The sequence below is a fragment of the Mustela nigripes genome, chromosome 12, assembly GCF_022355385.1.
Source record: "Mustela nigripes isolate SB6536 chromosome 12, MUSNIG.SB6536, whole genome shotgun sequence".
NCBI classification, from domain to species: Eukaryota; Metazoa; Chordata; class Mammalia; order Carnivora; family Mustelidae; genus Mustela; species Mustela nigripes.
The window spans coordinates 49,743,298-49,758,609 of NC_081568.1; the positions used below are offsets into that span (position 1 = coordinate 49,743,298).

The window sequence follows — 15,312 nt, forward strand, 5'->3', positions numbered from 1 at the left end:
AACCCATCTTCACGGAGCACATGTCCTGCAGGGAAGACAGAAAACCGCATTAAGTGAGAAGGGCTCAAGAGACACAGCACCCGGCCTGACCCAGGCAACCAAGGCTTCCCTGTGGAAGCAGCCTTAACGCCAGGGTGTGGAGGATAATGAAAAATTGGGCAGATGGAGAGGAGGAGGAGGGAAGAGCGTTTGAGTCTGAGAACAGCATATGTCTAAGCTCAGAAGTGTGAGGTCGTGGTAGGCTTGAAGAACTGAAAAATGTTCCGTATACCTGCAACAGTGGGGGCAAAGGAGGAAGGAAAAGTGGGGAGGGGCAGGAAGTGGAGCCAGTCCTGAGGTGAAAGGTGTTAAGGACCTGGGGCTTAGCCAGAGGGTAGACCAGCTGACAGCTCAGCTCAGCACACCAGCAGCTGCATTCACAGAGAGCAGACTGAAATCTGTTCTGCTTGTACCAAAGAGGGCAGAACAGATGACAAATGGTGCGAAGGGGACACCAAGGAAGGCTTCACAGTGGAGGAGGTGTCTAAGCTGGGCCTGGTGGACGGATTTTCTGTTGAAAGGAAAAGGAGAGAGAGAAAGAGGAACAGTCTGGGAAGTGGCAGGCGTGGCATAGAACTTCATCCAGACTCTTGTAGATGCTCTTGAAAGGTTAGGGTGATGTTCACGAGACCAAGGCTAATGCAGCATCATTTTTCTGGGGACAGGACTCGGATGAAGTGGCCTGCCACGAACACCATGGGAACAGAAGTCACCGCCCTGGTCCTTAGGAAGCTGCCGATCATTGGTGCCAACACCTGGAGAACAGCATCACTTAGTTCTTCAACAACATGCATGGAGCAACTACGTGTCAGGGGCTGTGATGGACACCAGAAACCCACTGGAGAATAAAAACAGACATGATGCTCACTCTCATGGAGACTGATTCTGGGAGGGAAAATAATTTTTTTAAAAAGACCCAGGCACCATGAGAAGGCAGCAGAGGACTGGTCTACTCTGAAGATTCCTACTCTGGGCAGGAATCATTACTAATTCGACAAGTGGGCCTGGATGTGAACAATGAGAAGGAGAGAACAAAGCAGAGATGGGAGAGAAGAGTGTTCCTGGAGAGGGAACAGTGCTTGCAGATGCCCCCAGGGGAAGAAGGTCAGGTGACTGGGATGGAGAATGCGGGAGAGCTTGGTCCAGAATGAGGCTGTTCAGCAGGTGTCATAAACTACCCAACGATTGGGGATTGTATCCTGGAAACACTAGAATGTGTTGGAGTCTCTCTAACTGGGGCAAAATTGAGGGCAACCCACTCCAGGTGCTCTGGGTGTGCAGAGAAACAGGGAAGGAACAGACTCTCCGTTTACTGACCTTGCTCTTTTCTCATCTCACCGCATTTAACTCTGACCACAAGTCTGTAAGGTTTTCATCTCCATCATCACGAAGAGACACCTGAGATCCAGAGAAGGTAAGTGATTTGCCCCGTGTCCGCGGCTTGTTCGGGGGGAAGAAACCAAAATCCAAATGACAATCTCTGTAATCCCATGATCTTTCTAATGGGGATGAGATAAGCCTCCCAGAAGAAGGTAGAGCCAGAAGTTAGTGCGAAGTAGGATTTGGATAGCTAGAAAGGAGGTAAAAAAGCTTTTCTCAAGGGACAAGAAGTTGTCATCAGGGTAGACATGAGACTAAGAACGGCCTAAGAAATAACGCAGGAACTGCATACACAGAATATAATGCAGAAAATGCAGGGGAAAAAGACAGGAAGGAAATATTAATTAAAAAAAAAAAAGATTGCTCTCAGAGGTTTATCTCTGAGGATTATTCTTAATTTTTATTTAAATTTTTGCTTGACTATGTTTTCTAAATTTCCCATAATGAATAGCAGTTTCTTCTATAAATAGAAGAGAGAGTAGCAGTTATATTTTAGGGGAACCAGGTTAATTTTTTCAGTTCTTACAGTCAATATTTACATCATATTAATTTTTTCATCCTCCTATGAGGCCCAGCACAATGCCTGCCACATAGTAGGTGCTCAGTAAAAAGAAATCAAAGGATGAAGTCTTTGGGGATGTGTGTTAAGGAAGTCAGGGTGGCTGAAGGCCGATGTTGGGGTTTTGCTCTGAAACAAGCTTCAGATCCACACTTCAAAAATCAGTCTTGAAACAAACCCTTGGAACTCTGAATGCACCTGGAGTTGCCTTCCTAACCTGTAGTGACCACACGCTTCCCCAACGCATGGTCACAGCCAACAAATTCCTTGGCAAGTTTTAATTAAGCTCTTTCCATGTGTCCACCTTGCATAGGCTCGATGGGGGAACAGATAACAAGAGCCGTATAAACCAGGGCCTCTTGCCAGAGCAAATATTTTGATACTGAATGACTTGGCTGCCTCCAAGCAGGCGAGACCCGAGAACACTGGCTCGGAAGGCTGCCTCTGCTAACCGAACAGCACAGCATACTATGATGTTATAATATTAGGTTCTTAATCATGGAAACACTGGCGTCTGTTTCGGCAGAAGCTTCCTCCCAGATGGTGCATCCTACTGTTTTTGTCGTCTGGAACAGTGTGAGGTTTCTTAAATGGCTATAAGCTTCCAAATCATCTCCCACACAATGGCAGCCTGTTAATTAAGTGGTCCCTTTGTGATTGCATTTGATAAATAGAAGATGAGAAAGGTTTATCGAGCTGTGAAGAATAAAAGCAAGACACAGCAACAGGAAGGGGCTCCGTGGGTGGAAAGGTCTTTGTGTGGGCGTTGTCCAGGGAGCTTCAAGGGAATCGAGGACAGCTTTGCAGGCACAGAGAGGAGAAGGCTGGGATTCACACAGACCACACGCTGCTGCCTCTGCCTAGTGGACGGCCAGCCAGATGCACATGGTGTGTGAGGTGCTTCGTGGCAGAGGCAGGCAGGGGAGGTGGAAGCCTTCCAGTCTTTTCTGCGTTGAGTGACTGGCGTCGATTGCCGACGTGCGGTTGTCAGTCACACTGCCCGGCACTGTTTTGATTTCAGTTGTCAGAACTCGGAATGCACAGCTCCAAAAAACTATCTGCTTTGCAGGTAGTGTGCTGCGTTCCTGGAACAGCAGATGACGGGTGACAATATACAATTTCATATGAACGCTCAGGCCGTGAACTTGACTTGGAGGGTTGGTGAAGTTGCAGGTCTCACTTGTTAAACTTGGCCTTCCTCAACAATTGGACACCTTTCTCCCAAACAGCACTTCAGGGAATCAAGCCTAGAGAGAAGTGGCATCCTCGGTTGAACACAGAGCTCTGTGGGCCACCCTCCGGCTTCGGGAAAGAAATACATCAAGCCCAGGCTAGAGAAAACATCTGTGATACCTGAGGATGTCTTTGTCTTTCCTGCTGGTTCCATCTTATTTCAAACATTCGTGTGATGACTCCCTATGAGGCATTTGCAGGGAGGAAGGCACGTATCTGGGGAGGAAAGGACTGGGCTGATAGGCTCCTGCTTTCATGGTTCTGTGGACCACTTGACAGCCGAGGCTTCGGCTCTTATCTTTATACTCCCAACACCCCGCACAATGCCTGCTGCTGGTGCTCAATCAAGGTTTGCTGAATGACTGCGTGAAGGGAGGCTATTTCCCACCCCCTCCTGTACTTAGTATTGTTCTATATCTTCTTCAGCTCCCTCCTCCTGCTATCATTAGTGCTTATTTTTCTGGCTTTGGAGGCTATTGAGAACAGCTGGGTCTCAACTTCTGCTCTCTCGCTCTTCATGGATTTGAAAGCTGTCAATAACTCACCTTTCAGCCTTCAGTCCTCCAGCTCCCTCTGGTCTGCCCCTGGCATCAGCATCTGCTCTTTGTCACTTGTCATAAGGAAAGGAATTAGAGCCTGCAAAGGTTTTCACTTGTTGAAGTATGATTTCAGGGGCTGCAGAAGAGCCACTAATAACCCCCCAACATCACACCGTCAACATGTTCCCAAATACCACCTCTCGCCCCACTCCTCCCACCTTAAAGTCCGGCATCAGCAAAGTTAACTTCCATTCCGCCGTTAAAATATGGTTTAGAGACCACTTCCTCTAAAACAGGCATCACACTGGCATGCACATTTGTTTACACAGTAGTTATACCACCTCCCGCACCGAAGGGGAGTTTATGGTTCAGAGGAAAACTGGGAAAACACAGGACAGTCCAGAAACTTCGTGCCAGGCCAGACCCGCCCACCAACAAATCTTTCACCACAGCCATTAGGTTCAGTAATCACCAAGGTACTATTATTGTTATTATTGTTTACTATGATTACAATCAGAATACTACTATTGCCATGAGTGCGTTTCTACAATCTAAACACTAGGCCAGTGGACTTCTGCTTCCTTTGTGACAACCAGATTCTCGATTACTTTTTTCACAGCTGTTTACAAACTAAGCTGATCCTTTTGTTTTTTTTAAGTATCAACAGATACTCTTATAAAATATTCCCAGGCTGTGTCAAAGAGAAAGGTTTTGACCGCTGGTAAATTTAAAGAGAACTGGGACTAAAGATAGATAGATAGACAGACAGACAGACAGATAGACCAACCAACCGACCAACCGACCTGGGACTAAGAGGAAAGGATTTCCTGCAGGTAATAAACACAAGACAACATTGGGACCTAACGGAGACACTTCCTTGTCCGTCTTTCAAGCATTTTCTTCTCCCTCTCAGGCATGGGAGAGCCTCAGTTTGGCAGCTGACTTCTGGAGGAAGTTGTGGAAACTGGTTAACTCTTGGTCACGTGTTGTAGTGATGAGCCAGTAGCATCTTTTTTTTTAAAATATTTTATTTATTTATTTGACAGAGATCACAAGTAGGCAGAGAGGCAGGCAGAGAGAGACGGGAAAGCAGGTTCCCTGCTGAGCAGAGAGCCCAATGCGGGGCTCGATCCCAGGACCCTGGGATCATGCCCTGAGCCGAAGGCAGAGGCCTAACCCACTGAGTCACCCAGGCGCCCCCAGTAACATCTTTGACTCTGAGTACCCACCTCCTCCTACTGGGAGGTTACCCCACTTGTGTTCCACTGTCACAGCCACCTCTGGATCCTAGTGTCTCATTTCCCACTACAGGCTCCCCCTGCAGAGAAAAAGGCTTTCTCACTGGTCAGGCACTCCTGCCTGCCATCCATTACTGTCTCTTCGCCTAGCTTCTGGTCTCCTACCTTCTGAATTCTGTGTCCCTTTTGACTCCTTGCCCATGTTGTTTGAACTTGTGTGGATGCCTCTGTGGTACAGGCTGCCCTTTTGCTTGATTATCCTCGCTTCCTTCCTGGTCTCCACAAGCCATAATAATCACGGCCCCCATGGAACAAATAGGGGAAAAAAAAAAAAAAAGACCTTTGCTTCCCTGACATCCCCTTGAGATGACAGAGGGGAGCCATCTGGCTGCAGATTCCTGGACAAGACATGGGTCACAACCTTCCCCCAAACAGGGTCTTCCTTGCACATCCTAGTTATTTCAGACCATGGCCTAAGCACTTCCGACACTCTGACCCTTGGTGTTGTCCTCACTGGCCTTCTGGTGAGATGGAGAACACTGAATGGCAAATAGCAAATCCATAAAAGAACTGGAGTGTTGGGCATCCCCCTTCAGCCTTGCTCGCCAGAAGACATCATTCCCTCCATTCTCTGGAAGAGAATGTTGTTGTTATTTCTGTAGATTTTCTCTTTTAGAGCAGTTTTAGGTTCATAGCAAAATTGAGTAGAAAGTACAAAAAGTTCCCAAAAACCCCACCAACACCACCACCCTCATATGTGCACAATGTTCACCGCCATCAATGGCTCCCGCCACAGTGGCACGTCCACTACAGCCCATGAACCTACATGGACACGTCATCATCACCCAAGTCTATAGTTCACATTCTTGGTACTGTACATTCTGTGGGGTTTGACATGTGTACCGCCATGCGTCCATCATTCTAGGACCATGCAGAATAGCTACAATGCTCCCCAAATCCTTTGTGTTCTGCCTGTTCATCCCTCCCTCTCCCCAAACCCTGGAACACACTGGCCCTTTCACTGTCTTCATAGGTTTGCCATTTTCAAAATATTATACAGTTGGAATCATACAGTCTGTAGCCTTTTCTTAATGGCTTCTTTCACTTAGTAATAGGCATTTAAGTTTCTCTGTATCTTTCCATGGCTTGTAGCCCTCTTCTTTCTAGCTCCAAATAATACTCCATCACCTGCACACAGCACAGCTCATAGATTCCGTCACCTACTGAAGGACACCTTAGCTGTTTCTAAGATTGGCAATTATAAATAAAGCAGTTATAAATATCCATAGGGGATGTTGTTTTTAATTACATTTTTAATTGGGATGACTTCTTGAAGAACAGGAGGGATGAGTTACAACAAATATATGTGGCTCAGAATGTAGGCAACATAGTCAACCCAAGACTTCCCAAATACCTGTCATCAAAATTGTCTATAGGAAATCACTCAGAAAGCTTATCAAAGACATAGATTTTTGAGCCCCACTCCTAAAGACTGACCTAACAGGCCTGGAAAATCACCAGGTTTAAGGAACACAGGTTTTAACTTCCAGAAGGAAGGAAGGAAGCAGTGGAAAGTTGAAGTCTTGTTCACACCAGGAAGGATCATGCACATTGAGGAGGTTGGAGACAAGCATCCAAAACTCATCCAATGGAGACATTTTGTTCTTCTCTGAGCCTCTTGGGGAAATGACTTGGTGGCTAAAAGAATTGTTGATATGTGCTATCCTCTCCCATTAAAAGGAGCTAAAAAAGCCCTGGGCACCAAGATGTGAACTATTTCCTTCAGGGTAGAATAGAGCCACTAAAAATAGCCTTGGAAAATAAGGAGTTGTAGAGGTTCAACAAGGAAAACAAATCAGAAATAAATTTGGCACTGCAAAAGAAAGCAGGAGAAAGAGACAAACTCTCACAAGCAGTTGAGAGAAAGAGGCTATTAGCTTGGGTACATAAAAGCAGGTACATTTTTCCCACCCACAGAGCTGCTGGCTGGCATTCCTGCAGTGTAAATCAGTCCCTCCTGAGCAAAGGGAGATGAGTCAGAGAGTCAGCCAGGATAAGCTAGGTTATGCCAGGGTAACAAACAACCCCCCAAACCTCACAGGCTACACCACATAGAGGGGGTGTCTCATCTGTGTTATCTGTCTGCTCTAAATCCTCGCTAAGAAAGACAGGGCCTATATGAAGTCTCAAGACTGGATGGAGAGATCCCAAAGGTTCTGTTGCCCCTGCCCTCCATGAATGGAAGTTACAGCTGCCTGTTAATGAAGATATCCTCTCTGATTGCTCCAGGGACAAACGTATCACAGAGGGTTTGTGGTTGGTGGAGCAGGTGCCACAGTCGGAGGCCTGGGTGTATATCCGAGCTCTGCTACTCAGCAGCCCTGTGCTTTGGACAAGTCGTGGAAACTCTCTGAACTTCTGTATCTATGCCTGTAAAGCGAGCATAGTAGTACACATACCACATCCAGCTGTGATTCTACAAGCCAAAGAACTCAGAAGTCTCCTCACCAAGCTTGGCACACGTTGACATGGCAACAAAACCAGATCTATCAGGACATGAGGCTATGTATGGCCTTTATGTTATCCATCTCTTGTGACTGTTTCTCTTTTCATTGCAGAAATATGTATATGTTTGAGGACAAGATGTCGCTACACACCGTGTTGGGCGGGCTGAAGAATATACAGCAGGTAAACTGTATTACCTCCCATGCATTCTGTCACACACCTGGTCTCAAGGGTTTTAGGGACGATGCTGTGGACCTGAACTTCTCTTTCTCCAACAGTTGGAGGGAATAAGGGGAAAAGAAGGCACGTAAAACTTCTAGCATCCCACCTCCTACACAGTCTGTGCTCAACAAAGAAGAGTTACTACTGAAATTATTGTTCCTCTCCATTTCCCTGTGGACAGAGGGGAAGCGAATGCAGGAGGTTGTGCAACTAGAGATAAATAGGACAAGGTCAGGTTTGTCCCTGTGGTTTCAGCCCCTTGATTTGTCTTTTGCTTTCTCCTAAATAAGGGAAAAAAAAATACATAGAATTGAATACAGACCATGAGAGCGCAGACAAGGAGAGTCAACAAAAGTAAGACTCAGGCAGGCGGAAAGGGCTCTCCCCTGTGCTTACAGAAGCAGCCCAGCAGGAGCTCAGTGCTGTGGGCCACCAGGGACATCTGCTTTCTTGGAGGCCTCTTTGAATGTACAGTTGAAGAGTCTCACTTGAGCAAAGGACTCAGAGGGAGGAGACGGGCTCTTCAGTCCTTACGCTGCCTTTCACCTTCCAGGGAACTTCAAGATTCCCAGGTCTCAGTTTTCTTACATAAAAATGGGCCAATTGTGCAGTCCTGGCTCCAACTGCCTGATTACAGGGGACATGTAAAAAATGTCTCCAGTGTGAATGCACTTGGAGAGGGAAAAATCTGTGTTTGCAGGTAGAGCGTAATTATTCATTCGACTCCATGCAGGAGATTGGTGAGGGAGCTGACATCACACAGGGAACTCTGGTTCACTCGTTCCTTAATCATGCTGCTATTGTCAACTCTAATGGCATTGTTATTTGCACTTGGCTCCCTCACCTCTGCCAGAGCCGTTTGTGCTTGTCAGTTAAGGCCAGCATGATTGAGTTTTCACGAGATGCAAATTAACTGAACAGCTTTAGCCCCACCATCACAGACAGACAATTGAAATCAAGGCTTTGGGATATGGTTTTTAGGGTAACAAATGACAGTCATTTGAAAGAAAACAAATACAGACAGGACACATATTTGAAAATTTGTTCTTCCCACTTCTGTCTTTTGCTATGTCTGCAGACTTTTTGGCCAATGGCTTTCTCGTTGTCTTCATGTCTTCTGTTAAGGACATGCATTTTGGGGTCAGATCAGAGTGAGCCCCCAGGATCCACTGCTATCATCCGACTAAGGCCAAGAAAGCAGGAGGACTGCTGGGACAGGATGACGTGACTTTGGTGGCATCCATGACTACTGAGGCTGGTCATTATAAAAAGACAAGCGGGTGGGTAAAGCCACATGTCACACTAGGGCTAGAAGAAAGGACCTGGTAGGGAAAAGCCTGCCCATTCGTCTGGCAAGGCAAGAACACATGAGTTTCCTACAGGCCATGGGGATGCTGCAGAATCCAGCATGGCCTAAGCCCCCATGGGAGGTACCCAGTAGAAAGATGCTATTAGGCAAACAGCAAGAGCTAAGAATGTCATAAGAGGTCAGCCTGAGTGTTCAGTCTGGGCCTCTAGGAATTTGCAAGTCTGCTTGTGAGATCCACTGAAGGCACACCTGCCAAAGAGGGCACTGGTGACCAATTCCGTCCTGGAAGGGGGTCCCTTTGCCCTTAATACCCCTGCCCTGACTCTAAAGAAGCCAGCCAGCCACAGGGACAGGAAAGAACGTCAAGTACAAGTGAAAGAAGAGACTGCCCCCCACCCCCACTGCAGATCCTTCTAGCCTAAGTTGGGGGGTGCAGGCATTCTGAAAGAGAGGGGACACTGAAGGTTTAGTATAGCCTCGAGAGGGCCATTTAATACCTGAGTTGAGTCTGAATGATCAGAGCAGTACTTGTTTTCATAAACTAACCTGAAGAGAAAACAGAAGCTAGGTCTGTCCAAGATGCCACCAAGGGACTGGTGTGGAGTCTGTAGAACAGTCAGCAGGCAGCACAGCAGCTGGAAGGCAAACGAAACTCGCTTCCTGTTGGTGCCCCCTGCCCACCTCCCCAAGTTCAGCCCCCATGACCAATGGGCACAGAGATCAAGTGCTTAGCTCGGGTACCAGAGCCCAGCTCAGCTGTCGGGAGACAGCAAGTCTTCCTGTTACCTTTATCTTCACACCCACAGCAATCTGATGGAGCCCTTTTAGTCAAAGCACAGAAATATAATATATCTAGTAATTGAGAGGATGCAGAGATTTCTTAGCCTGTCTTTTAGAATTTAAAAAGCCCTTGTCTTCACAGGTGAATTCAGAACCATCTTCAGAATCAGGCTGCCCAGCACTCTGTCGATACACTGTAATCGAGACCTGCAAGGGCCCTTCTCACACCTCAGAACATTACAGTGATGTTGTGTCTGCCACTGGCTCCAGCCACAGGGAGGGAGCGTGGGGTTGCTGGTGGGGCTGCTTATCCTCCAGACGCCTGTCTTAGGCATCTCATTAGAACAGAGTCCCCCATGCGCTCGGAGCCTGCCTTTCATCACCCACCATCAAAATCTTCCCGTTCTAGAGCTCATTTCCCCTTGCTCCTGCTCTCTGATTGCCTAGCCTTGCCTGATAAAACAAACCATTCATGCACATAGCTCCATGAGGCCAAGGGCCCACATGTGAATCCTCGTTCTGTCGTTTAGTCTCTGAGGTCCCCAGGCAATTCCCTCCCTCTCTGCGTTCCCATCTGTGCAATAGGAATGACCATGCCTGCTCTGTTTTTATCTCACAGGCGCTGCTCTGGGGATTGGTGGCAGTCATGGATGTGGAAGGACCTAGAAAACTTGAAGGCACCATACAAATGATTATTGAGATGCTCAGGAGTGTAATGTCCTCATTCATTCAACCTGAATAACACTGTTTATGAATAGGTTAGACCGCAGTGGACTTCAGGGGTGGGAATCCTAGCTATGTGATGGGGTCAGGATGAAACCCATTTTCAACAAACTTCACTCTGTCTCACTAACTACTTAAAGATCCAGTCATGCTTCTGATCTGAATATCTCCCTAGACTCAGTACTTGATCTGGCCCACACTAGAATCGGCCCCAAATTCTCTGGATTTAAAAGAAAAAAAAATGCTATTAGAATCAGAGCCTTCTTTGGAATGTTCTCCCCCTTCCATGTCAGCCTGGCCTGCGCTGGGCACTCAGAGCCTCTAATGCAGTCAATATTGTGGCTCAACTCAGCCCTTCGCTTGTATAAGGAAATGCCTTTTATCTGATGCTCTAGTGCCCATCCCTGTGCATGTTATTCTAGTCAGACTCACCTGGGCAGCCCTCAGCCCTGGCCCAGAACCTCCTGAGGAGAGGCCTTTGTCCTCAGCGCCGACAAGCAATGCAAGCTCGCTCAAGCCAAGAAAAACATTTCCATGGGCCCCCAAGAGGTAACGTCCAAGTCCATCACAGCTCCAGACTGAGTCGAGCAATTAAATCCACAGCTGCCCCTGCCCAAAACCTCAAAAATGTTAACATCTTGCACGTGTCAAGAGGGTTATTTATGAAACTATTTGCTTGTCAACCCCAGGAGGACGTTCTGTACTTTTTTGCTGGAATACTGTATATTTATGAACCATGGCTCAAAAACTAACTTTGGCAGGAATATTTATCAGAGAGGAAATTCTATCAGCCCCTTGCAAAGTGCAGCCTGGATTCGGTCACCGTCACACGGTGGTTGGGCAGGGTCCCGGTAGACAGCCAGTCCGTGGCTCCCTGCTGGAGGAATGAATTCCACGTGTGTGTGTGTCTTCGGGGGAAGGATTTCAGTTTCAGATAAGAAGCTTGCTTTCTCACTCACCCTGTTTTGAATCTCCACTCCCCCATTCTCAATCTCAAGTAATTAGCCTTGAACGTCGATTTAACATGTCCTCTATTTGTTGCCTCCCGCCTTGGATCCTTTAGCGGATCCAGCCCTGACCTCATAAAGTCTCCCAGTTTGGAGAACTAGCCTTCTGACCGCCCAGATTTAGGATCTGGTCATCTGGGCCTAGTGTGCGACACATAGAGAGCCAGCTGGTGAGCGAGCACAAGGCTTGGTGTAATGTGGGACAGACCCTAATCTGGGACAGTGAAATGCTCAGAAGGAACTGTTGACACCAGCCTGCCTCAAGACGGCACCCGTGGAGCTAGGATGCCTCCAGCATGTCCCCACGGTCAGCTTCCTCGGCCAGTAAAGTCTTCTGCTGACAGGAATTCTGTGCCTGTCCAGCATCGTGCTGGGTTTCTTGCTCTCTCTTGAGCTTGGGTGATGAACTTATAATTCTTTTCTTGTCTCTCTTCACGACTGAAGAGCCTCAGTGGGGAGTGGCCTGTGAGGTGTGGATCTTGTCCAGTGACAGATCAAGGAACATGTGTATCCGGGGACCTAGGGAGACCCAGAGTAACAGAGAGCTCTTCACACTCGAAAAGTGACATATGCTGTAATACCTATATTTTTCTTCTTAAGAGCTTTTGAGCCCTGATTAAACGCTTGTTCCTAAAAATCTTGACCTGTAATGACACGCCTGGTAGGTGTCCTTGTAGATAAAGTAAAATCCTTGAGCTAGTTTCCCAACCAGGCCTCAGAGTAGCTATACTAAATTATGATTATTGCCATTTGTCAAATATTTGGCATTTAGCACACTCTATTTCCGATTCTTAGAAACTGCAAAGAGTTTATCATTCCTATATTATAGGTTTAAAAAAAATAATAAAAAGCCCAAGATGTGGAGGGGTTAAGTAGGTTTCTGACAGCCACACAGCTGATTACAGGTAGAATTGGTATTTAAATCCAGAATGAACCTGTTCTTTGATGGGACAGAAGAGAAAAGAGATTAAGGAGTTGAAGGAAGGAGAGAGGAGAAAAGTTGAAGCATAAATAGAAACAACTCTGGGGAGTTTGGTGTTATTTACCCCAAGTTGCCCTTCCAGACTCACTTGACCTCCTTGAGGGATGCTGGCCGCCAGGAGGACATGTCCCTCTGTGGAGGGCCCCAGTGTGAACATCCAAGGAGGTCATCTTTGGACTTGGGCAGGGAGGTCATCTTTGGACTTTCTGGCAATGGAGACACAAGCAGATCCTGCAAGCAGTCATTCGGGGCCAAGTCAGGAATCTCAAATCCCTGAAAGCTTCTGGGGCCAGTCACAGGGACTCAGACTCCCCCGAATGTCTTTCTGTGCCAAGGTCAGGGCACAGAACTAAGCTGTTTCTTTATTGGTTCCTCTCCTGCCCCAGCCTTAGCCCACCCCACCCAAAGCTGGCATCTTGCCGGCAGAGAGCAATGCGTCTTGGGAGAGCAGGGTCGTTAGGGCCTCAGGCCACAGTCAAGGCTCTGGAGGCTGTGGGAGGGCCCCCACGGTGTGAGGTCAGCCCAGGCTATAAATCCCTGGCCTGGGCATGGACACAGAGCCAGAAAACTCACTTAGTAGTGCACAGGGGAGGGGAGTGGTGGGTGGGAAGAATGTTTGAGGAAAGGCCTCAAACAGCCTCCAGACCTTGGTGAAGAAGGGGCTTTACTCAAAGGCTTCATCCAAATATGATTTGTTTCATGAACACAATAGAACACAACGTTTTGAGCCTCCCCATCCTTGTGAATTTGAGCAAAGAAAGACTGCATGAGTGTGCCCAAAATACCCCATCCATAAAGTCAAGCCTTAGGCTGGTTCTAATCCTTATTCTGCTGATGTGTGAGTTTAAGCGTATCTCTTGACGTGTGAAAAAACGGGAAGAACACTTTATAATCTAATAAACCCTAGAAGACAGAAGTTGTGTATTTCAACTCTTAATTCAGAAGATCTCCTTTCCTATGTGGGTATATGGCTTTGGATGAGTTACTTAATCTCAATTTCTTAGTCCTTAAAATGGAAGCAATGAAATCCCTACTCCACAGGGGTGTGGTGAAGCTAAACTAGAGCATGAGTATACACAGATTTCCTTCCTGGCATATAAGTGCTCAACAACTTTGAGCTTTTAAAAACAATTACTAATTCAAATTCCTGGAGAAAAAAAAATACAACCATGGGAATAAGAATGTACTTGGGACATTGTATATTAATGTGAAGAATTATGAGTCCTTATATACAGACAGGTAAATGAAGTTTAGAAATGTTACCACATTTGGCCAAGCTGCATAACCAGGCGCTGCGGGTTTGGGGAATGAGCTCACATCAGAGATTACAAGGAAATTGCTCTCTCAGACTGAATTTATTCAAGGAAAGGAGGGAGGTGGGCAAGTAGAAGAGCCCAAGGTAGGGATACCATAGATTGGGCTGGTCCATGGCAGTGTTGGTGCTATAAGACCTTCCCAGGAGGCCTCCAGAAATGCACATTTGCCATGAATCCAACAACCTGCCCTTGCTCAAGACCACCGCCTGAAGGAAGGAGTGTTCCAAACTGGGAAGGATGAGTTTTACAGATTTGGACTGCACCCCAGCTAGTGGGTGTTAGTGGGAAGACCTGCCACCCTGAAGGCTGGGAATCCTTAGCTCAAATCATTTCTTGGCCACTTCTTCGCTGACCGTGGGCAACTTACTTAGCCTCTTTGAACCTCCATTTCCCCAGGCTCTAACACGTGGATAAGAAATGCCTACATTTCAAGTCTTTTTAAGATTTAAATGAGTGAACTTACTAAGTACCTTACTTTTCCTTCCCGCACACCTCGGTGAAGTGGGCCATTAGACAAATCTTGTAGAAGAAGAGGAGTCTCCACCTTTATTAATACCCTGATGGCTAAGTGCTCGATCCTGGAGACACAGAGTCAACTCTCTCTCAGGATGGCAGTGAGACAAGAAGGCCTGCTTGCTCCGTATTGGAAATGTCAGCCTAAATATTTTTAGTTTTTAACAAAGTATGCTGTTGAAATCAAGAAAGAAAATCTCTAGGTGTCAGGAATGAAGTGAGAAGACAAAACTCTGTAGATATCTCTCCTCTCACTAGGGGAAGTAAATCTTAGGTGTGGGTATGCCTGAGGAGCTGTGGAAGCTCATGGCTACCCAGAATAATGACGTCAGGACTGTGTGAATCAGCAAAGACTCACTATGCCTACTATACTACTCTTCCAGAAGCAGGAAAGGAGACGTGGACATTGTAAAAAGATCAATCCTAAGGTGTCCAGAAAATTCCTTTACCCAGAATCCCCCACTCTGCTGCTTTTGTTAAGCACATGTTTTGCCGTGTGTATCAGGAAATTATTGTGCTATTACTTTTCTCCACGGTGTTGTTATTTTTTTTTTCTTTTCTGTATTACTTGGCTCTTTTGGAGTGGAATGGGAGACCCCCTGAGGGGCAGGAATGAAATAATCTGACCATGGTTTTAAGGGATCATATGCTTCTTTGTAATGTATCACTAAAGATTATTTACAGAGTGAGGGGGGTGCCAGAATGGAAGCAAGAGTTTGGGGGACAGAGAGTGTGAGTGAAAAATGAAATGGGAGGGAGTCACAGACAGAGGGAGAGGTGGGAATAATTTAAAAATGTGAAGATCCCAGGGCCCCAGCCTTCTCACACCATCTGAGGACACAATGCTGTGGTCTGAGCCCCAAAAGGAAGAGAATTAGAGTGAGCCAAAAGCTCTGTCTGATCATCAGGGCCGCATGGATGTAAGACATAAGGAACAACTCAGTCCTTGGAATATATTACTACAAAG

The 15,312-nt window shown here is 46.8% G+C and overlaps 1 long non-coding RNA gene across 2 annotated transcripts; it reads left to right on the top strand.

Moving 5' to 3' along the window:
• Positions 1 to 410: 410 nt before the first annotated feature.
• On the top strand, positions 411 to 13,102 carry LOC132027814 (uncharacterized). 2 transcript variants are annotated; one of them, XR_009407213.1, is made up of 4 exons: positions 411 to 479; positions 705 to 1,453; positions 7,607 to 7,676; positions 10,424 to 13,102. It is a non-coding gene; the product is annotated as an uncharacterized LOC132027814 (long non-coding RNA). The 2 variants fall into 2 exon arrangements; XR_009407212.1 differs by having other exon boundaries at positions 428 to 1,453.
• The last annotated feature ends 2,210 nt before the right edge of the window (positions 13,103 to 15,312 follow it).